The following is a 25,121-nucleotide window of genomic DNA, read 5'->3' on the forward strand; positions in this document are numbered from 1 at the left end:
CTCTTTGGGCCGCGGGTTGTACACCTCTGATCTAATCTAAGATTATTTGAGATTGGGGGTATGGATACTCTGTCATTTGTAAGATTTGTGATACTGTCATGTTTCCTGTGAAGAATTTGAATAAATACACTTTTAATAATATCTAATCAGCAAGGCTTCTATTGAAAACTAATCTAAGAGACCTGAATAAGGCAGATATAGCCATGTTATATACAGGCTATGCCATTATTAGAAAAATAGACTTGGGAAAGCCACTGCTTATTTCTGGATATGAATAATGAATGGATTTTTTGGATCTCCTCGTGACCTAGATTGTCTACGATTAAAGATGAGGTGCTGGGCTTCATGGACTTTTAGGGCTCCTACGGGCGCGCTACGGGGGTTAGTGTGTCGGACATTTCATCACACGCTAACCCCCGAGGCAGCCTAAAATCCTAATGCCTCGCCAATGGAGGCGTTAGGTACTAGCGTGGCAGGCGGTTTAACACGCGGTATTCCGCGCTTTAAACCGCTACCGCGCCTTTGTAAAAAGACCCCTTAGTCTAACCTAGCAGGACACACCTTATATTCTTTTGTTCTTGCTTTGACTAGCTGATGGCTTGTTAGATCTGTCCCATGCCCTTACCATTTCCTTTGGTATAATTGTAAATGACTGGATAAGGTCCTCTGCCTCCAAATTGCTCTGCTTGATTGATCAGAGCCTCCCTTATGGCCTCGTATCCACACAAAATCAGATTTGGCTTTGAGCCGAAATAAAGTGTGTACACTGGGCCGTATTTCTTGCTCATCTGTGGAAAGATGAAAAGACAAGCGCAGAATGATCAGCAAAAGCATTTTTATTTATTTATTTCAGCATTTATATGCCACTTATAACCTAGGGCTCCTTTTACAAAGGTGTCTTAGGACCTTAATGCACGGAATAGCGCACGCTAGCCACTACCACCCCCTTATAAGCAGGCGGTAATTGTTGGACTTGCGTGCGCTAAAAACGCTAGTGCACCTTAGTGAAAAGAGCCCCTAATTTAATGCAAAAGCGTAAGGCTGCCTGTGCTAATGCAGGTGTTATTTTATGCTTAATAAAGTACATAATTTGCTCCAGGACCTACCTAGAAGAATGAAACTTAAATATCTAAAAGTGATCACCAACTAGACTGTATACGCAACCCGCAGAATGGGCTTTTTGTTTGTTTTGTTTTAACTGTTCAACCCTTTGGTTCCCAGTTTTGTCTTATTGATGATTTGGCCTAGACTGCACTGTTTCTTTACGAACACTATAGGGTCAATATTCAAAGCAATTTAACTGGCCAAGTGCTGTCTCCTCCCCCAAAATGCCCCCCAAATTAGCTGGTTTTGAGTTTGACGCTAGTCAATCATTTTCAGCAGCATTAACTGGTTAAATGCTGCTTGAAATTAGCTGTTAACCCCAGACAAGCAATTTAAAACTAGCCAGGAACTGGTTTTTGCTAATTAATTTGCTTTGGATATCTACCCCTTTTAGTACTGAATTTTTGGTTTTGCTACAAGCCACATAGGACAATGGTGCACTGGATTTGCAGAAAATAAATGTTTTACATAATAGGAGGATTCCCAATAAAACAACTGGGCAATAATTCAAACAAAATGCCCCAAAAGTAATTAGAACCAAAACAAAAAGCCAAAAAAGGGACCAAAAAATACTTTTAAGTGCCTTTAAACCAAGAAGATGCTCAGATCCAATGAATGGAAAAGAAAATCTCCAAACCGGGGACAAACCCCTGTAGGGACTTTCACAGCGTCTATCATTGCACCATCCCCAGAGGTAGAAAGGTAATTAAAATCTAGTCTATTGTGTCATAATTCTTATAAGTGTTCAATAATAACCCTGGCAGCACACGCTGCATTGATACCTCTTCTTAACCACCCTAAGTTAAGTGGACTTTTTGCACTTGGTTTATTATTTAGAAAACACAGCTTATTATTGAACACTTATAAGAATTATGACACAATGGACTAGATTTTAATTACCTTTCTACCTCTGGGGTTGGTGCAATGATAGACGCTATATATTGGATGCCCAGTCAGAAGGAAGTGCAACCAGAGACTCATGAAATCACCAGAAAACAAAGGCAGGAAAAATGATTTTATTTTCAATTTAGTGATCAAAATGTGTTAGTTTTGAGAATTTATATCTGCTAACTATATTTTGCACTATATTTATCTATTTTTCTATAGCTGTTACTGAGGTGACATTGCATATTTTAAAGTCATCTGCCTTGACATCTTTGAAAAAACATGAATATAAATGATAATTAACATTTTCTCTGCATACAGTGTGTTTTGTGTGTTTTTTTTTTTTGTGGTTCCATTATGTATTAATAAGATTATTTTTTGTGTATATGAAAAATGGATAGAAGAAATTGCATTACAATTATTATTATTATTATTATGGGGGTGGAGTCAGGGGTGGAGTTTGGGCAGGGGTACTTGGTTGGTATTTGTTAGGCATAGGGGGTACTTGGCTTGAAAAGGTTGAGAAACACTGTTCTAGAGGAACAGCACCGGAGAAACACCGGTCTGCTTTTAGCGACCAATGCATAACACTAACAGCATGCAAATTATATGTTGTTGAGCACTGGTTACTAAAGGCTTTGGAACTTCATTGGGCATGCCTACAAGAGCTGTGTGGTAGGTGCAACTTTTGTGTGCATATCAAGGGAACCCTGATACCACCCTACCAAAAAAACAAACAAACCCCAGGTGGTCCTTTTCCCCTCTCGACCTGATCCAAGAACCCCCAAAATAGCCATAGTGGTCCAATGGCTGGGTTGAGAAGGGCTAGGCTTCTTAGCTGGATGGCTCTCTTCATCCTCCCCTTTCCCCCAAGCCCAAACAAATGCCTAGGGTCCAGGCCAGCTGGACAACCATCCTCCCTACTCCCCCCCAGCCCAAACAGGGGTCCTGGGTTTAGGCCTCCCAGATGGACGACTCTCCCCCCTCCACCACCATATCTTTTCCATAGCATGGCAGGAGGGATGCCTACTCTTCAAAATGGTGGTGTCCCAACCCTGCCCACTGCATCCTGGGATTTATTATGAGGGGCCTATACACCATATAAAAAATGCTTGAGTACCTGAATAAATTAATGTAAACCGTTCTGAGCTCCCTTGGGAGAACGGTATAGAAAACTGAATAAATAAATAAATAAGGACCCACACATGAATTTAGGGCAGCTCCAAAACTATTCCTCAACACAGAATATAGCCAACTTGATAACTTGGTTTTTAATTTCTATAACTCCTCAAGACCTCTCCCAGCCTACCAAAAAAAGAAAGCAGCAGACTACAGCCCCAGAGAACCAGAAAGCAGCAGTCCACCTCAAGGCAACAAACTAAGGCAGAGGCCCTCTAGCTCTCCAAAGAGACCGCCGCCTCCACCCACTTACCATCACCGGCCCTCTAGCTCTCCAAAGAGACCGCCGCCTCCACCCACTTACCATCACCGGCCCTCTAGCTCTCCAAAGAGACCGCCGCCTCCACCCACTTACCATCACCGGCCCTCTAGCTCTCCAAAGAGACCGCCGCCTCCACCCACTTACCATCACCGGCCCTCTAGCTCTCCAAAGAGACCGCCGCCTCCACCCACTTACCATCACCGGCCCTCTAGCTCTCCAAAGAGACTGCCGCCGCAAAGTGGCGGCGCCGGCGACTCCGCCCACTTACCATCACCGGTAGCTTCACCTACTTATTTGCCTGCTTTGCGGCGCACGCCAAAGGAGCGCACCTAAGGAGCAGGTCCTGTTCCTTTATGCGCTCCTTCATGCAGCTACTTCTTGCCCTACTTCACCTCCTTTTAAATACTACCCGTTTAAAAACATTACACAATCTTTGCCCTCTTCTTGGAGTCCCATTTCTGTTACATTATTCCATATCTTCCCCTCCTCTACCCTATACTGCCTTCCATAATAATCTTACCACTCCTCAATACTCTGACCCTAAACCAATGGCCTCTATCCCCACCTTATGGGGCCATAGACCCCCCCTAAGAAAAATTCCTATTCTGCCCAAACAGAAAATCACCCAAGATCTTATATCCCTATTTCTACCTGTCCTACTTCAATTTATCATTCCATTCCTAACGATCCTTCAACTAAACTTAATATAGGCCTGGTAAACGTCCGATCCTTAAAAAATAAATACCATTTGATTCATGACACCATTACACAACATTATCTTCAAATTCTATGCCTTACCGAAATATGGTTAACCGAGGGAGAGGAAGCATACATAACCCAAGCCTGCCCTCTCAATTACAAGGCAATTTTCCAACCCCGTCTAAATAAAAAAGGAGGAGGCATAGCAGTCATTTATCACAATTCCGTTTCCCTCCAACCAAATCCCTTCAACCTAACCTCCTACGCTCCCTCTGAAATTCTGCAATTTTCCATAAAACATTCTCTTCCCCTTAATTTTCTTCTTATCTATCTCCCCCCTCCAGTAACAAAATCATCACTCGCATCTCTCGTTTCCACTATATCAGACTTTAACATTACGTACCCTGACTCCATATTCCTTGGAGATTTTAACATTCATTTCAATTCTCCTAACAATCCCAATATATCTGAACTCTTAACGTTAATTTCTGATCTAGCATTAACCCCCCTCATTTCAACACCTACCCACTCTGCAGGAAATACCCTAGACATGGTTCTCTGTCCCACATCAATTACACATCTCTTTCAAAACTTCCAATTCTATACCTTACCATGGTCCGATCATACTCTAATTACATGGCAACAAGATTTCCCAGCACCAATCAGTCAAACACATCAAAAGAATAAATATTACATCCGTAAGACCAATGATTTAACCCTGTCTGCAATTCAAACCTCTTTTAATTTAAACCTTAAATACTTCTCTTCTCTCTCTATCTCAGAACAGTCCTCACTCTGGGAAACTTCAACCAAATCTCTACTAGACTCTTTGGCACCTCAAGTAGAAAAACATACTTCTTCGAAACAAACCCAAAAAAAACAACAACCCTGGTTCAACCAAAATCTGGCTTTACTCCGCAAACAACTACGTTCTATCGAACATAAATGGCGCAAAACACGACTCTATAACTTTCTCATTATGTATAAGGAAAAAGCTTCTCATTATAAAAAAACCATCCAACAAACAAAAAAAGAATATTATTCAAAACTCATTACCTCCACTCATAATTCTTCCATTCTCTTTAATATAGCCCAGTCACTCTCTAAATATTCTAAGAAAAAAAACCTACCCCCTTCTACCCAGCCTCACGCAGACGAATTATCACATTTCTTCGATACTAAAATTAAAAATATCAGATCAAATCTCAGATCACTACTCCCTGATCCCTCTTCTCAAAACCTTAACGACTCATTACAACTTTCATTCAGCACTCTTTCAAACTTCAAAATGCCCTCATTAGCCAACCTTCATCTTATCTTACAATCATTAAACATATCCAACAATCCCTCGGAAAGTATCCCTCCTTCCATTCTCAATAAATTTTTCTCTTTCTTTGGCCCATTCATCTCAGAAATGATATCTAAATCTCTCTCTGACTGTATCATACCCAATGCCTGGAAAACAGCCCTTATTTTCCCCAAACTCAAACAACCCAACCTAGATCCCTCTTTACCTAAAAATTACTGCCCCATCGCTAATCTACCCACGATTTCCAAATTAACCGAAAAAATCATCCACGCCCAACTTACCGACTTTATCGAAAAAACCAACGCCCTACATCCTTGCCAAACCGGATTTCGTTCATCTCATTCAACAGAATTATCACTATTAGGTCTTATCTCAACCATTCAATATTAACACGACCATCAAAAATCTGTCGTTCTTATTTCCCTTGACCTAGCGGCAGCCTTTGATACCATCGATCACTCTCTTCTCATCAACAGACTCAAAGACTGCGGTATCATAGGCCCAGCTCTTTTATGGTTTACGTCCTTCTTTAACGAACGCTACAACATTGTTCGCGTAAACAATGTTACTTCCGCAGATACAACACAATCCTACGGAGTCCCTCAAGGCTCAATCCTATCCCCTCTACTATTTAATATCTTTCTATCTCCTCTCCTTACATTAGCCCAATCCATTGGATTTACTGTCTTCGCATACGCCGACGATATACAACTTCTCCACCCGATCAACACATCAAACAATTCTGATATAAAAGACATAAATAATAAATTGGACATTATATATGATTGGTTGTTCACAAACAAACTCTCCCTCAATTTAGATAAATCTCGAAGCCTCCTACTTCCAATCAAAACTACAGAATTCTTACTGGAAAATATTTCAATCAAATCTACTTCAATTCAAATGAACACTAAAATAAAACTATTAGGTGTCATCATTGATAGGGATCTCACCTTCCACGACCATATAAGTTCAGTTGTTAAAACTTGCTTTTTCAAATTACTTATCATCCGATCTTTTAGAAGTCAAGTCAATCACTATTCTGATACACTCATTAGTTATCTCTCATCTAGACTATTGCAACTCTCTTCTCAATGGTCTTCCTCAAAAAGAAATTTGTCGTCTACAACTAATACAAAACACTGCAATAAAACTTATATATAAAATAGGCAAATACGATCATGTCACTCCTCTTCTAAAAAAAGAACATTGGCTCCCCATCACCCACCGTATCACCTATAAAATCATCTTACTTTCTTTCAAAATAAAACTTTCTCACCTGCCATCATTCCTCGATAAACTTCTCATTCCCCAATGTTCCCCACGCACATTAAGATCAACTGATCAAAAACTTCTTTTCATCCCTCCATACAAGATTTTTTCTATACACGAAAAGTAAACTTCGCCGTAACTGCTCCAACCCTCTGGAACTCCCTACCACAGCAACTCCGCGATGAACAACGACTAGATAAATTTAAGACAGGCCTAAAAACTTTCCTATTCCGCGATGCTTTTGCTAACGTTTAGACTCATTATTTCTCTTCTTCTTACCAGCAACAAACCGCTTTGATAAAGCGACCCCACCCCTTATGTCCTATCAAAACCCCACTATCTCCTTTTTCTTCTCAAATATGTAACTTTTCCCCTCCTCTCCCCTCTACCCTCACTCTCCAGTTTGTCCTGTAATGTCATTCATGTTCACATTATACTATTAATACACCTATTTTATTTTAGTCTTTCTATCTTTTAAATTTATTGTTAACCGGCCAGATATTAATTTGATGGTCGGTATATTAAAATTAATAAAACTTGAAACTTAATAATAAAACTTGAAACTCTCAGTCTGCATGACAATACCTTTCCCTTTCCACCATAAAACAGCATTCTGAGGCCTGCTTTTGCTCCCCGGTGGTCCTAATGGGGGTGTTGAGGGAAGAAGCAAAGCCCCCTGCCCCTTGGGGCTGCCTGCAGAAAATAGCTTTTGCTTATATAGTATTGCAAGGCTGCCACAAGAAGTTCCAGAGTATGTAGTTTACGCCAGACATTCACTCCTCAATAGAAATCAATTAAAAAAAAACAACATTGTTGATCATGTAGGAGATATATGTTCTTTTCACCAGCTTCATTTGGCAAGATAAAACACCTCATATTGCAATGCCTAAACTGCAGCAGTCTAAGCTCTATGGAGGTGTTAATTTTCCTAATCTTTTACCATATAGCCTTTGTACTCTGAAAGGGCAAGTATTGTATACAATCTTCACCCATTCTTTTGACGCCTAGTTGGCTTAGGCTAGAGAAAGACATGCTTTCTCTAATTACAGCTTGTAGTGAGTATAAAGTTCCCACAGCCCTGTCAATGTAACCTGATCTTTCCCTCAACTGTGCGGGTATTGGAACTAGTAGACAGCAAACTCCAACACAGAAGGCAGGATTCTGCCCTTTGGTTTATCTGGAACAATCACAATTTGCAAATCAAAATATGTCTGTTCATATGGATGCACAAAGGTAATCTTTGCCTTGCATAATGTTATGACTGAGTCCTGTTTTTTTTTTTTTTTTTTTTTCTTTCAAATCTTCATTTTAAAACCAGCATAAAGTGCAGCATATTATCAATCAATTAACTCAATAGACAGCACTCAATTCCTTCTAATGATACAATAAATACATAACCCCCTCCCCATCCCCACCCATCCTTCCTAAAAGTGTAAAAACATTTAATATAATGCAAATGAACAAGATAAACAACCTTGCAATCCAATAATAAATTAATTACATACCCCCCTCCCACCCACCCATCCTGGATGCATATAATCAAAGGGCTAAATCCAATAATTAATCTTTACAAAATTTGTCAATGGGTCCCAAGCATCCTTGAATTTTTTATAATGTCCCAATTGTATTGCTCTCATATGTTCAAGTTTATAAGTTTGGCACAAGGATTCCCACTGAAAACTATAGTTTAATCTATCCCAATTTTTCCAGTTTTTCAGAATAAGTTGTATAGCGACTCCCGTCATGATGAAAAGTAATTTGTTGTTATAATAATAACTTTATTCTTATATACTGCCCCATCACTGGGAAGTTATTGGACTCTAACGTGCCAAACAGGACTGTATCATATGTCAATGCCACTGGATTTTCCAGTATTCTATTGATTTGGCTCCAAATGGATTGCCAAAATTTAAGTATCAAGGGACAAAACAAAAGCAGATGATCCAGTGTCCCTATATCGAGATGACAGTGCCAGCATCTATTTGACTTAGAACTATCTAATTTTTGTAATCTAACAGGGGTCCAAAAACTTCTATGCAACAAAAAAACCCCATGTTTGTCTCAAGATGCTGACGCTGTACATCTCATCCTCCAAGTCCAAATTCATGGCCATTGAGACGCAGAAATCTGCTGCTTAATCTCAATGCTCCAAATATCTTTTAAGCCCGTTTTTGGTTTCTTATTCAAATATTCTGATATTAATTTGTACCACTTGGCGGTCTGATGCTGCCAAGTGGCATCAGATCTGTCTGGAAGCAAAGGCCCAGCAAGCTATACTGAGTTTTCAAGTTTCGCCAATCAGGGAACCCCTTCTGAATGGCCTGCTTCAACTGCAACCACTTATATTTTTGAGGCTTTGCAATGCCAAATGATAGTTGCAGTTGTGAAAATGCAAGCAGTCTCCCATTTGATAACACATCATCCAGTGTACGTATACCTGCCTGCATCCAATGCTTCCAGATAATCTTAAACCTGCCAATTTGAATCTTAAAGCTCAACCATAAGGACTGACACATGGATTGATGAATCGGAATAAGTGTTAGGTTATTAATAAATTTTAATGTTTGCCTTGTGGAAACTAAAATTCTATTGTCTTTATAAAGCCTAGGTAACTTGATACTTAAAACATGACACAAACGCAATGGAGACATGAGTTGCTATTCCAAGTAAAGCCAGTCTGGAAGATGCTCCATGAACTCAGGAAGGATCCAATACATACCCTGACGCAGTATATAGGCCTGATGGTACCTAAAAGTTTGGGAAATTTACCCTACCCGCCACAATTGGTTTTTGTAAAAATACTAAAGCAATTCTAGCAGTTTTACCCAGCCAAATAAATTTAGTGAGAATACTATTCAATTTTTTATAAAAGGACCCCTGAAAATAAACTAGCAATATACACATTTGGTAGCAAACCACAGGCAAAATCATCATTTTAACCGTTTGAACTCTCCCCCACCAAGACAGATGTAAGGGGTTCCATTGCTCACACATATCTGAGACCTTTAGCAATAAAGATTTTTCATTTACTTTCATCATGTCTTCCAATGTTTTTTGAATCCAAATGCCTAAATATTTTATACCATCTTCTTTCCAAAGAAAAGGGAATGAGTCAAATAATCCTTTTGGACAGTGTACATTTAGCAGAAGAACCTCCAATTTATTCCAATTTATTTTATATTCAGAAAATTTGCTAAATCGGTCAATCAAATCCAGTAAATGTGTGATGGTAGATCCAGGATTCTTCAAATAAAGCAAAATGTCATCTGCATAAGCAGAGACCTTATATTCCTGACCTGCATAAGGAATACCCTGAATCTCCCTTGGCAGTTGAAAAGCCAATAACAAGGGTTCCAAAACAATATCAAAAAGCAAAGGAGATAATGGACATCCTTGTCTAACTCCCCTCTCCAGTCAAAAACGTTCTGAAAAAGTATTATTAATATATAATCTGGCAGAAGGGGAACTATACAAGGTTTGAATCATTTATATAAATCCTGAACTAATACCAAACCAATCCATTGCTTGATACATAAAAGTCCATTCCACACGATCAAAGGCTCTCCTGGAGGCTGTCATAGGGGAAAACACCCTTCAGGAATTCAAGACATAGTTAGACAAGTTCCTACTGAACAAGGACGTATGCTGGTAGGGCCAGTCTCAGTTAGGGCACTGGGCTTTGACCAAAAGGGCCGCCACATGAGCGGACTGCTGGGCATGATGGACCACTGGTCTGATCCAGCAGCGGCATCTTTTATGTTCTGCATCCAAAGATACAAAGAAGGCCGGATCTTTTGTTAAATTTAACATATGAAAAGCCAGTCTGGTATTGTTTGATGAATGTCTTTGAGCAACAAAACCCGTTTGGTGCATACCAATAATTTAAGGGAGAGCCTTGGCTAAGCATCTAATATAATAAAATGGTAGACGCGCATGCGCACTAAAAAAAACGTGTTCCCTGAGATGTCCCGAAAATACGAGTGCGCATGCGCGCCTACAACGTCACCACAGCCTGCTCTCCGTCTCCACCTCGCGCCGCTGCAGGCCCCACACTCGCAACTCACACATCCGCTGCAGCCTAGCAACTCCGACCACAACCTTCCACCCTCAACCGCCTATGCCGGCTCAGGCTGGCGCGTTGAGGAGTCGGAATGCAGACCCGGAAGAGCGAAGGAAGCCTCACACTGAGCAACTGTATTTACACTGTGCAACGAGCCTCTGCCACGGTCCCGGGTTCCTCTCAGCCTACCCTTCTCGCGGTCTGGCCGGCTACCTTAGTCCTTTGCCGCCGCCGCCACCCCCTTCCCTTCCCTACCCGCGATCGACAAAACTCTTGCCTCCAGCAGCCGACGCAGCACTGTAAACACGCTGCTTCGCGGCCTCTACTGCCTTCATTTGCTCTTCCGTTTCTCTGATGACGTCATCAGGGACATGGAAGAGCAAATCGGGGCAGTAGAGGCCGCGAAGCAACGTGTTTACAGTGCTGCAGCGGCTACTGGAGGCAAGAGGTTTGTCGACCGCGGGAAAGGAAGGGGGTGGCGGCGGTGGCAAGGGACTAGGGGAGCTGGCCAGACCGCGAGAAGAGAAAATCGCGTGGGCCACGAAGAGACAGGGAGGAACTGGAGCTGGAGAGGGAAAGGGGCCTGCTTTGGGGAAGGGCTGTGCTTGGAGGCAGACAGCTTTGCTTGGGGGGGAGACAGAAGGGGGGGCCACGGAGACACAGGGAGGAACTGGAGGGCCAGAGGGAAAGGGGTCTGCTTTGGGGGAGGGGTGTGCTGGGAGGTAGATAGCTTTGCTTGGGGGGGAGAAAAAATGGGGGGCCACGGAGAGACAGTCAGGGAGGAATTGGAGGGGTAGAGGGAAAGGGGTCTGCTTTGGGGGGGAGGGGTGTGCTGGGAGGCAGACAGCTTTGCTTGGGAGGGGAGACAGAAGGGAGACACTGTCAGGGAGGAACTGGAGGGGGAGAGGGAAAGGGGGCTGCTTTCTAGCACCCGTTAATGTAACGGGCTTAAAGACTAGTAAAGCCAATAATTAGCCAGAAGTTTTCTGAAGGTACCTTTTAGGATAAGGCCCTCCGTTAGTAGTGCAGAGACTTGAGCCAGAGACTGAAGAGATTTAAAAAAAAAGGCTTTTATTAAACAAGCATATATGCTGGACTTCTGGGCAGAACTGGCTGCATAAACAGAAGACCCCGAGAATTTCGGACACAAAGGTTATATAGGGTCCTAACCAGTCCAAACCAGCTCTGACCAAAAGGTAAGAGCAGAGAGAAAAACAAAACCATAAATCCATCCTATAATCTATACATCAATGGCTATCTAACATCAACATCCTGTTGCCTCCTGGCCGTGCCAGGCACTAAGACAGATACATAGAACAGGCCTGTATGTATACGTGATTTCTCAGAGCAATAAAATGGAGTCACAGGTTGTTCTTTGTACTAATTATGACCCACTGATCTAAAATGGAGTTTCTTCATCTACACCGTGACCCAGCTATGTCAGCTAGCTAGGGATCCTTCATTTTCCATCTACATTAATCAAAGAAATTAAGTTTGAGAATTTTCCCCTCAGAGATTTAACAGTTTTTAAGACTGTACACTGCTTAGACTATGGGCTCCTTTTATGAAGCCGCGTTAGCGGCTTTATCTCATGCACCTTTTTAGCACGCACTAACCCTGCGCTAGGCGAAAAACTACTGCAGCTTCGTAAAAGGAGACCTATGTTCAGAACAAAAGTTTGATTTTTTTTTTTTTTTTTTTGGAGTAAGCACAAAAATATTCACAGAAACAAAAACAAAAGACAGAAACCTCTGAACAGTAAGGATTAGCCAGATAGAAAAATGAAAGAATGCAAATATTTAGCTTAACTCAACACAATGAGGGTGTTTAAAAGAAACCATGGCTTTTGTCAGTACAATGGACACACCTCTGCTTGCAATGGAACCTCCCTTACCAGATTAGGATTTGATTGCTTTAACTATGGATAGAGAAAAGGTGGGGGAGAAACAGGAAGCTAGTTCAAGATACTTTAAAAGAAATAAAGTTAAATAGAAGGAGAAGTAAGGGTTTGGAGGGCTGGGTGGGGGGGTTTCTGTCTCTCTGTAGTGGGGTTTAAGGGTGATTTTAAAAAATCTGAGAAGCGGGCTTGCTAACTGTGTACATATCTTCTATATCTCGATCTTTTCTTTCATGAGTTAGTTGCTTTACGGCTGGCACCTTGTTGGGTTTTGTTGGGTTTCAATCTTCCCCCCCCCTTTTTACTCAGGTGGGGCTTCTACGGTTGGATGTGCTGGTCCCCTTTCTCTGCTCTCGTGCACTCTCTGTGCTTTGAGATTTGCATTGTGTCCTGTTTTGTTGTTGTAAGGGCATAGAGAAAGTGAATAAGGACAGATTTTTCAAACTGTGGGGAGCCACAAGCACTAGGGGTCACTCAGAGAAACTGAAAGGGGACAGGTTTAAAACAAATGCTAGGAAGTTCTTTTTTACCCAGAGGGTGGTGGACACATGGAACGCGCTTCCAGAGAATGTGATAGGCCAGAACTCTGTACAGGGGTTCAAGGAGGGTTTGGATAGGTTCCTGGAGGATAAGGAGATAGAGGGGTACAGATAGAACTAGAGGTAGTTTATAGAAATAGGCAGAAACCACTTCACAGGTCGCGGACCTGATGGGCCGCCGCGGGAGCGGACCGCTGGGCGAGATGGACCTCGGTCTGACCCAGTGGAGGCAACTTCTTATGTTCTTATGTTCCCCCCCTCAAAAAAAGGGCCACTGATAAATATTTAATTTCCATCAAGACCAGTAGTAACCAATCAGAGATTTAAATTTTTAATATGTTCTGAGCTTTGTGCACTGGACAGGAAAGTTATTCCAAAGCTCAGTAATTTTAAAGTAAAGATATTTCCCTAGTTTTCCAATATAGATAATGCCTTTTAACGAGGAGAAAGCTTTTGGAAAGATCTGGTAATATCAGGTCTCACTGAGCTCCAGGATAGAGGAATTAAAGGAAGAAAAGTGCCATGCAAGATCTTAAATGTGAGGTGCGCTAGCGTTTTTAGCGCACGCACGATATTACCGCGCATTACACCGCACGGTACATTTCTAGAATAATGCCAGCTCAATGTTGGCATTAGGGTCTAGCGTGCACGGCAATTTAGCGCGCGCTACTCTGCGTGTTAAGGCCCTAACGCACCTTAGTAAAAGGAGCCCTTAAAGTAAACCCTAGAGATTACCGTGAGCCAGTGAAGTTTTAACAAAAGCGGGGAAACATGATCATATTTGCATTTTGCAAAGATCAGCCTAGCTGCAGTATTCTGGATCTGTTGAAGTCTTTGAAGACTTTTCTTGGTTAGACTTAGATAGACCGAATTACAATAGTCCAACCTCGAAAGAATGATTGATTGAACAAGGACAGCAAAATGTTGTTGGTGGAAGCAGGATTTTACTTTCCTCAGCATATGGAGACTAAAGAAGCATTTTTTTACCAGAAAATTAAAATGGTCATTGAATGAAAGTGTTGAGTGTATGACACCCAGAACTTTACTTGAGAATTCAATCTGCAGTGAAGATCCAGATGGCAATGAAATGGACAAAGGTAGTTGATCTGGTTTTGGGCCAAGCCACAGTAGTTTGGTTTTGGACTCATTCAGCTTCATTTGCACAGTAAGGGTCCAAGATTGAAGTTTCATTATGCATGCTATTATATTCTCAGCGAGGTTTGTGAGATACGAATCTATCTCAAGAAGGACAAAGATGTCATCTGCATATGTATATAATGTTTCAAAGGGAGACAGATGGAAACGTTTTAAAGTAGACATATAGATGTTGAAAAGAATAGGGGACAGAGGTGATATCTGTGGGACTCTGCATAGTGGCTTCCAAGAAGATGACATGGTGCCATTCATATTGACAGTATATGAGCGAGATTGTAGGAATTTCGAGAACTAGTCTAAGACTGTAGAATCAATGCCTATCTCAGAAAGTTGGTAGATCAAGATATCGTGGTGAACAACGTCAAAGGCCGCAGATAGATCAAATTGTAATAGGATTGCAAGTTATTACTTGAATGTAGTTGCTGAACCCTTTGAAATTAGTGAGACCAATAGAGATTTGGTACTGAAGTTGGGTCTGAAAACATATTGGCAAGGTAGAAGAATGGAGAATCTCTCTAAGTATGATGACGGCTGAGCAGATATGATAAAATTTTGGTCAGGAGAGGAATATTCGCTATAGGTCGATAACTAGACGGTGAGGATGGGTCTAGATCAGCTTTGTTCAGTAGTGGGGTCAGAGCAATGTGACCCATCTCTGCAGTAAATAGACCTGATAGTAAGGCAGAATTTATAAGTCTGGTAAGAGATGAAATAGCCTGGGTGGGAATTTTCTCATATATGTATGAAGGAAATGGATCCAAGGCACATTTACAAGATCGCAGTTTGAAACCTGAGCCTCAAAGACTGTCCAGGTTCTGTCTACTGGGAAAAGATTAGTGTCGCTGGAAAAGAGTTTCTTATAGCAGCGACCTTTTCATTAAAATTTTTGCTAGATTGTCTGCTGCTGGAGAGGAAGGATGTATAGCTGAATCATTATTAGAAATTATGGTGCGCCAGATGTTGAACAGAGTACTGCTTTGATTATTGGATCTGATAATTTTATCACCGTAAAAATTTTTCCTAGCTTTTTTAATGCTGTATTATAGAACCTAATACTGTCCCTCCAAGACTGTCTATCCGCAGGAGATTTAGATTTTTTCCATTTACGCTCCAATACTTGGCATTTCTGCTTCAGTTCTCTATGATAAGGAAGATACCAGAGGGCCTTACGGGAGTAGGAAACAGTCTTAGTAGATAGAGGAGCAAGAGAACAGTAGGTAGTCTCAGAGAGGTTTACCCAATTATGCCAGTTGACTTCTGAGGTATCAGGCTAGGGACAGAAAGTGAGCTGATTAAGAAATTGGGTCCAGAACTGTTCACTTGTAATTTTATTGCAAAAGGTAATAGATTTTGAGGCACGGGATTGAACCCCAAGGTGAGACATGAAGATAGGAAGACAGAAGGCACCTAAAAAGTGGTCGGACCAAGGGACTTGTTCCCAACGAATATCTTCGACTAAGGTATTATAGTCAGTAAGGTCAAGAAAACTAATGATATGAAGAGTGCCCCTTCATGGGTTGGAGAGGTCTTAAGAGAGGGGCAACCCAGAGAGGTGAGAAAACTGATGAATTCAGTCACGTCCTTGCTAGTGTTATCTAGATGGAGATTGATATCACCAGTAATCAGCAATCTTTGAAATTAAAGGAGAGCGCTTGTTATGATCTCAAAACCAAGTTCAGAGGATTTATTCCAGGGAATTGGAAGACGGTATGATAACAAAATACCCAATGGGTGACGATGGAGCTCATCGCTGACAGTAGCTAGCATATATTCTAATGATGTATCACTACCCTTTTCGAGAAGCTGAACATCGAAAAATGATTTAAAGAGAAGTGCCAGGCCACCTCCTTTCCAGCAATTTCTGGAAGAGAAAAGACCTTGGGAACCATGGGAACAGAGCTCATTTTGTATATAAATCATCTTTTGCAATCCAAGATTCAATAATGCACAAGAATCCAGGATCAAGATCCCCCTAGTAAATCACTGACACCAAACCCTACACGACCACTAACAACAACCCAACCCCCTCAGCCACCCTCCTAGCAGACTATTTCAAGAACAAAATCACTAACGCCAGAGCCACCCTCAACTTTACCCCATCCCACCTAAACGAAATCACAACTCAACCCACGGATAAAGAATCTACTGCAGCGGACAGAACATGGTCTCAATTCCCCAACATTCAATGGTCCGAATTCAATAAACTCTACAAAAAATACAGCCACGCCTCCTGTGACCTCAACCACTGCCCAGCATATCTCCTTACCACCTCCAGTGTAAAATTCCGTACTCTACTTCTGCAATGGATACAAACAACACTCACAGATGGCTTTTTCCCTACTGACCTCAGCGAAATTATCATCACCCCAATTCAAAAAGACCCAAAAGGACCAACGGACCAACCATCCAACTTCAGACCCATTGCCTCTATACTGCTATATGTCAAAATTACAGAAGGCCTAGTATCCAAACTCCTCACAAACTATCTAGATGACCATAACCTACTCCACCCCATGCAATCAGGATTCAGAACCAACTTCAGCACAGAGACACTCCTGGGCTCCCTTATGGACACAGCCAGACAACACCTCAGCACAGGAAAAAAAATGCTTCTCATACAACTGGACCTGACTGCAGCATTCGACCTAGTTGATCATAACATCCTTCTCCAAATCTTGGATGCAATAGGTATCTCAGATACAGTATATTTTTGGTTTGAAGGCTTCCTAAAATCCAGAACCTACAGAGTAAAATCAAACAAAGAAAAATCAGATCCTTGGTCAAACCCTTGCGGCATACCACAGGGATCCCCACTATCCCCTACTCTCTTCAACCTATACACTGCCTCTCTCAGGGCATACCTGGATAACCTAGGCATTACCACCTATAGTTATGCGGATGACATCACCATCCTCATACCATATGATCAGCCAAAGACCACCATGACAAACATAATACACCAAACAATAGAAACAGTTACGACCTGGATGAAAGAACACAAACTAAAACTCAACCAAGATAAAACTAAATTCATCCTCCTCGAAAATGACAAAGTCCCAACTATAACCAATTTAGAACTTAACTCAATCAACTATCCAATCCAAACCACCATAAAACTACTAGGAGTGACAATAGACAGATGCTGTACTATGCAACTGCAAATAAATAAAACCATACAGAAATCCTTTGCAATAATGAGAAACCTGAGACAAGTCCGGAAATTCTTTGAAAGAACACAATTCCAGCTCATAGTGCAATCCCTAATCCTAGGATTGCTAGACTACTGCAACATCCTCTACCTCCCCTGCCCTGCCACGATGACCAAGCAACTACAAACAATCCAAAATACTGCTCTGAGACTCATCTACTCACTGAGGAAACATGATCATATCACAGAGGCCTACATCAACTCACACTGGCTACCAATCCAAGAAAGAATATTATTTAAATTCTACTGCATGATATTCAAAACCCTAAACGGAAACAGCCCAGCCTACCTAAACAATCGCCTCATCCAAGCAACCTCAACCAGACATAGAAAAACGCACTCCCCTTTCACACCTCCCCCGATCAAGGAAGTAAAACGGTCAAAACAATACGATGGCCTCCTAGCCACTCGAGCTGCAAAACTGGATAACCAAATCTCCAACCTACTGTTAACCACCCCAGACTACAAGATTTTCAGAAAAGAAATAAAAACTATACTCTTCAAGAAAGCCCTGAAACAGTCCTAACCACACCTACTCTTAAAATCTCTTACTCTTAACAACACTTTTATCTATCAAATGTTATCTAAAACCCATAATTTCACCATATTCTTACCTCCTAAAGACCTCCACTTCCCTTTGGTAACTCTTTATCCAATGTTTATTACCTTAAAAAATTCTATGTCATCGCTTATTCTATTCCTTTTAATTTGTATGTAATTCTTGTTTTTAGTTTGAATGTAATCCGCCTTGAACCGCAAGGTAATGGCGGAATAGAAATCACTAATGTAATGTAATGTAATTTAATTCTTGAGTCTTGTTGCATGCCGATCTAACATTGCAATATAATATTGGGACTGGAATGAGCGAGTCAGAGGCAAGACTGGGCATGTTGGTAGTTGGTACAGGCTTTAGAGAAGCGTAATTAACAACTCAAGGGTTTTTTTTAGAAGGATAATTTCTGGTGCGCACCAGTATAGGGATTCCAAGACCAGGGCAGGTCTCACAATCACTAGTAAAGCCAGATACATTGGGGGAAAGAGATTTCGTACAATGAGTAGTATTGAAAACTGAACAGAGTAAGAGAAAAAGGAACCACAATGATGAAAATCGATGGAAGCCAAATGGACTAGTCTGGAACTGCTAGATAAAAAAAAACTATAAGATAGCTGAGTTTGACAGTTCCAGAGGCACAGTAAAACATCACTACAAGTAAAAGTAGGATAGAAGGCACCAGCAAAGAAGAAACCGTTAGGCGCAAACTTTTTAAAAAGCTTGATGCTGCACACAAGGGACAAGTTGGAGCAGGCTCTCACGCCGAAGTGAGATGTAGATGTTGGCTAGTGCGGAGTCAGCTGGAGAGCTTGGCATCAAGCTTTTAAGGTACGCTAACCAATTTAGCGCGTGCTAAATGCGCACCTTAATAAAAGGACCCCTTAGTCTTAGTAGAAATATAGCTAAAATAATAGATTTACTGTTATAAAAGTTTAATAACCTATAACAAAAAAAAAAAAAAATTCAAAGTTAGTCTAGAGCACTAGTGCTATTACTTGTATAACAAAAAAAATAAAAATGTGGTTAAGAACCTGACCCACGTGGTGGCCTCTAGGGCCGCCACCAAAAAATGCAGTTACACCAGCCATAGACCGCAGTCACATAAGTGCAGAAGGGACACACCTAACTCCAAGTCACACATTTAACTGGGAGTTTCACTCATCTTCCACTCCTCCCCGCTCCATGTTACACACCTCCCTTGCATTTATGCATTATTACATTACATTACAGATTTCTATTCCGCCATTACCTTTTGGTTCAAAGCGGATTACAAAAAGAGTTATAGAAGAAGGGTTACAACGTTAGATCAGAGAAGGTTTCCAAGAGAGGGAAAAGTAGGATCTGGGGTAAGAGGGGGGTTAAGCTTTATCATGGTATTAAGCTTTATTAAGGGATTTCTTGAAGAGTATAGTTTTTATTTCCTTTCTGAACATCTTGTAGTCTGGGGTTGTTGTCAATAGGTTGGAGACTTGGTTGACTATCTTCGCTGCCTGAGTGGCCAATAGTCCGTTGTATAGTTTTTTTCCGTTTTACTTCTTTGATTGGGGGGGTAAGTGAATGGGGTGTGTGTTTTTCTATGCCTGTTAGAGGTGGTTTGGATGAAGTTATTGTTAGTGGTCAAATAGGGTATGGTGTTAGTTAGATCTTTTAATATTTGGAATAGTTTTTTGGTGTCTTGGGTTTCCGTGCCTATTAGGTTGGTGTAATGTTTTTTTCTCTTTTCCTTTAATAGAAGTTTGTATTGTTTGTTAATTTTTTTCCAGGCAGTTTTCGTGTGATCTTGGTTGGTTTTTCTCCATTTTCTTTCCAGACGTCTACATTGTCTCTTGAGTAGGAGTAATTCTTCGTTGAACCATTGGTCTGATCGTCTGCATGTTCTGGTTTTGGTTCAAAGTGGGGCCTGTTCATCAAGGATGTTGTTGCTCAAATAGCCCCAGTGTGAAATGAAGTCTTTGGGGTTATCTTCTTGGATTTTTTCGTCTACTTTTGACCAGAAAATGGTGGGTTCGATGCGTTTGCGTGATGTGTAGGTTACTATTTTGGATATTGGTTTGGATTTGTTTTTGGTCCAGATGATGTTGAAGGTGTAAGTGTAGTGGTCTGACCAGAGGGATGGGGACCAGGTTCCATTAGATGTTTGAATTTCTGAAGTAGATGTTTGATGGGTCATGAAGGCTGCAATGTCCAGTTGGTGTCCTTTCTCATGAGTAGTTTGTGGGTTTAAAATTTGGAAGGATAGGGCATTGAGGAAAGAAAGTAGATTGTCTACTGGCTTGGATGAATGGTCTTCAAGATGAAGGTTTAAGTCTCCTAGGATAAGATTGTGTGCTGCTGTAAGTGAGTTTTGGTATATGAAGTTTTACATTACATTACATTACATTAGTGATTTCTATTCCGCTTGTGCCTTGCGGTTCTAAGCGGATTACAAATTAGAAGACTGGACATTTCCAGTAGCATTGCAGTACATAGAATCAAGAATGTGTCAAGTTACAATTGTTAGTCTGGACATTTCCAGGAGAAATTGAAAGCAAATAGTAGATAGTGATAGATTGTTTTGATGAATAGAAATAATACAGTCAGGATTCAGAAGTGTTGCTATGGTGGTAGTGGTGGTGGTGGTCGTGAGAGTATTTTCTAATACTATTGTGAGGTTATTATGATGGGAAGTGTTTTTTGAAGAGATGAGTTTTGATTTCTTTTCGGAATACTTTAATGTCTATTGATTTGATCAGTAGATTGGAGATGGTAGTATCGATCTTTGCTGCCTGTGTCGATAAAAGGCTGTTGTATAGTTTTTTTCGTCGTGTTCCATTGAGAGGGGGGTAAATGAATAGGCTCTGAGTTCTCCTTAATCTGTGTGAGAGGTTACGGTGTAGTCTGTTGTTTATGTAGCTGGGTGCTGTTCCATGTATTACTTTGTATAGTAGACAATAGAATTTGAACTGGGATCTTGCTTTTATTGGTAGCCGGTGTGAGTCTAGGTATGCGTTGGTGATGTGGTCATATTTGCCGAGGGAGTAGATGAGTCTGAGGGCCGTGTTCTGAACAGTCTGTAGTTGTTTTATCATGTAGTTTGGGCATGATAGGTAGAGGCTGTTGCAGTAATCTACAATACTTAGTACTAGGGATTGTACTAATATCTTGTATTGATCTTTGTTGAAGAATTTTCTTATTTTTCTTAGGTTACGCAATGTGAAGAATGCTCTTTGGATGATTTTGTGGATTTGAGACTGCATTGTGCAGTTTCTGTCTAGTTGTATTCCCAGGATCTTGAGTGTACTTTGCATTGGGTACTTGATTGTATTTAGTTCTAGTTCTGTGAGAGATGGTTTTTTTTTCCTTCTCTAGTAGTAGGAATTTAGTTTTTTCCGAGTTCAGTTTTAGTTTATGACTTGACATCCATTTTTCTACCGTTTCCATTGTTATTTTCAAGTGGTTTGTGGATAAGGGGTCTTGAATGTTAAAGGGGAGGAGGATAGTTATATCATCCGCGTAGCTGAATGATACTGTGTTTAGGGCGTCTAGGGTTATGCCGAGGGATGCTATGAAGAGGTTGAATAATATGGGTGATAATGGTGATCCTTGTGGTACTCCACAAGGGTTTGACCATGGGTCGGATATGTGCTCTTTTGACTTGACTTTGTATGTTCGTGTTTTGAGGAAGCTTTGGAACCATTTGTGAACATTACCTGAGATTCCTATTGCGTCTAATATCTGGAGTAGTGTGTGATGGTCAACTAGGTCGAATGCCGCAGAAAGATCGAGCTGAATGAGAAGCAGCTTGTTTCCTTTGCTGAGGTGTTGTCGGACTATGTCTAATAGAGATACCAGTAGAGTTTCTGTGCTATGGTTGGATCTGAATCCAGATTGTGATGGATGTAGTATGTGATGGTCTTCAAGGTAGTTGGAGAGGTGTTGTGCGACGAGACCTTCTGTTATTTTAATGTATAGTGGGATTGAAGCGATTGGTCTATAGTTTGCAGGATTGTCTATAGGACCTTTGGGATCTTTTAGGATAGGTGTAATTATGATTTCTCCTAATTCCGGTGGGAAATGACCTTCACTTAGTGTTGTTTGAAGCCATAGTGTGAGGCTAGCTTTAAATTTGGTGGAAGCTGTTGCTAGTAAGTATGAGGGACAGTTGTTCAAGTCACATGAGGATTTGCTGTATTTTTTGTAAAGCCTGTCCAAGTCTGACTATTGTATCTTTGGGAAGTTTGTCCATATCCTGTCTGCTGGGATTGCTTCATCTGTTTTGGGATTGATTCGTATTTCTTCTATGTTGATTCTTGAATTGTTGAATGTGGATCTGGTTGTGATGATTTTGTGTTTGAAATGATCCGCTAATTGGGTGGCTGTGGGAGTTTGGTTTCCTTGGGTGGCGAGAAAAGGTTTAGTATCAGTGAGATTTCTTACGATGTCAAAAAGTTTTCTTGTGTCTGGTTTTCCGATGCCGATGAGTTTGGAGTAGTAGTTTTTTCGTTTTTCCTTCAGTTTGGTATTGTATTGTTTGATTAGGATTTTCCATTCATCTTTGGTGTGATTGTGTTTATGTTTTTTCCATGTCCTTTCTATTTGTCTGCATTTTCTTTTTAGGTGTAGAAGTTCGTCGTCGAACCATTTGTTAGATGGTCTGTCTATTTTGGATTTGTTTTTTATTGGAGCTAGTTCGTTTAGTGTAGATTCACTGAGGGTCCGCCAATTGTTTATGAATTCTTTGGGGTTGTTGGGGTCGATTTCGGGGTCTACTGTGTTCCAGAATGTGAGAGGTTCGATTTTCGGTCTGATCTTGATGTGTGATTTCTTTGGGATGGGTTTGTTGTTATTTTGAGCCCAATTGATGGTGAATGAATATTTGAAATGGTCTGACCAGAGAGTAGGGTGCCAGGACCCGTTTGAGATGTAAATGTTTTGTGTGTTTTGATTTGGAAATGAATAAGCTGCTATATCCACTTTCGGGCCCCTCTTCCAGCACCAGCAGGAGTTCCAGAGGAGAGGTCGCGTGGGAGCCCTGCTCCGCCCCTCTCCCCGACCAGCGGCGGACCCAGCACATAATCACAGCGCCAACGGCGCACGACCACTTTCGGGCCCCCCTTCCAGCACCAACAGGAGTTCCAGAGGAGAGGTCGCGTGGGAGCCCTGCTCCGCCCCTCTCCCCGACCAGCGGCGGACCCAGCACATAATCACAGCGCCAACGGTGCACGACCACTTTCGGGCACCCCTTCCAGCACCAGCAGGAGTTCCAGAGGAGAGGTCGCGTGGGAGCCCTGCTCCGCCCCTCTCCCCGACCAGCGGCGGACCCAGCACATAATCACAGCGCCAACGGCGCACAACCACTTTTGGGCCCCCCTTCCAGCACCAGCAGGAGTTCCAGAGGAGAGGTCGCGTGGGAGCCCTGCTCCGCCCCTCTCCCCGACCAGCGGCGGACCCAGCCCATAAACACAGTGCCAACGGCGCACAACCACTTTCGGGCCCCCCTTCCAGCACCAGCAGGAGTTCCAGAGGAGAGGTCGCGTGGGAGCCCTGCTCCGCCCCTCTCCCCGACCAGCGGCGGACCCAGCACATAAACACAGCGCCAACGGCGCAAGCCGTTCGGCGCAGCCTGCAGGAAGTCACAGGACAACTAAAAACGCTCACAGCTCAGGCACCAAAGATCCTGTCCGAAATCCACCAACAACAGTCAACAAAGTGGTGAGAAAAGCAACTCTAAACCCTCTACCTTGATCTGGAAGCAGCCAGAACTCTAAGCTCAACCCATACATCCACTCTAACAATCAACTCAAATAGTTACTAAACCGCAGACTTCACAAATTAAAAAAAAAATAAAAAATGGCACTGCGTACACCCAACCTCATCCTTGCCCTCATACTAATTGCCACATTTATAGCAAAATGGAAAACCACAGGCTACCAAATACACACCATCCCTATCCTAACAACAACACACAGACCTGTTCAACATACCAGAAAACTGCATACCACTAGAACGCTAATTACATGTCCAGAGCATGCAGTTTAGTGAGTTTTTCAGTGCGGTAGAAGAGATTTGACATGCTAAAAGGTCCATGTAAGGGGTGGAAGTTTTTTCCAATATGTTTAAGGTTAGGGAGTCTTTGAGTAAGATCGCTAATCCACCTCATCTTTTTTTCTCTCTGCAGGTCACTGTAATTTTGTATCCTTGAGGGCAGACTTCTGTAATTCTTGGGTTTGTGTCCGATGTTAGCCAGGTTTCTGTGAGGAAGAGGCAGTCTAGGTTTTCATTTTTTATCCTGGTTTTTATAAGTTCTGTTTTTGGACCTAGGGCTCTGACGTTTAAGTAGGCACAGTTAAGGGTGGTGGTTTCTGTTTGGTCATTATGTCATGTATATATCACATTAGACACCCTGCTAGCACTTTCACAGTTATGTGTATACTTGGCACATAAATGCTAACATTCTGTAAATTTATCAGATTTACTTAGTAGAGCAGAATATGTACAGTAATGAAGGTATTTACCTTAGATTTCTTCTCAGACAATGCACAATTCATTTCACTGATGGTATGAAAACATTTGATCATTCTAGTGTTACACTGACCAAGCCTTTATTCTGCCAAATAATTGTTTGGAAAATGCTGAGATTTCACAGTCTTACAATTACATTTGGAACCAAAGAAAAAAAACCTCTTTAAAAAGGCAAGAACAGTAAATCCTGACGGCAGAAAATGGCTCCAGCTAAGTTTCAGTTTCTTTTCTTTTCCTGCAATCTGGCCGGGGCTCGACGTAACATGATACAAATGGGAGGGAGTGCAGGGAAGGCTGTAGCCAATCAGCGCTCACCCATTCCAATAAGTCACCGCCCCAGTGCCGAAAGGCAGCTTGTCCCCGAGCACTCACAGCAGCTTCAAAGGATGTCCGGGACTAGTTTGATTTGCACAGTAATGAAAATTTAGCAGAACAGGAGAGCATAATCGTTATAACATTCCTTGTAAGCTTTTTCTTAAAGTCAGACATGAGGAAGCT

The 25,121-nt window shown here is 41.7% G+C and overlaps 1 pseudogene; it reads right to left on the reverse strand.

The window, feature by feature from the left end:
• LOC117365917 overlaps positions 1–24,803 on the reverse strand; it is a 94,288-nt pseudogene extending 69,485 nt beyond the window's left edge.
• Positions 24,804–25,121: the final 318 nt, after the last annotated feature.

This window comes from Geotrypetes seraphini, chromosome 8 (assembly GCF_902459505.1).
Source record: "Geotrypetes seraphini chromosome 8, aGeoSer1.1, whole genome shotgun sequence".
Lineage (NCBI taxonomy): Eukaryota > Metazoa > Chordata > Amphibia > Gymnophiona > Dermophiidae > Geotrypetes > Geotrypetes seraphini.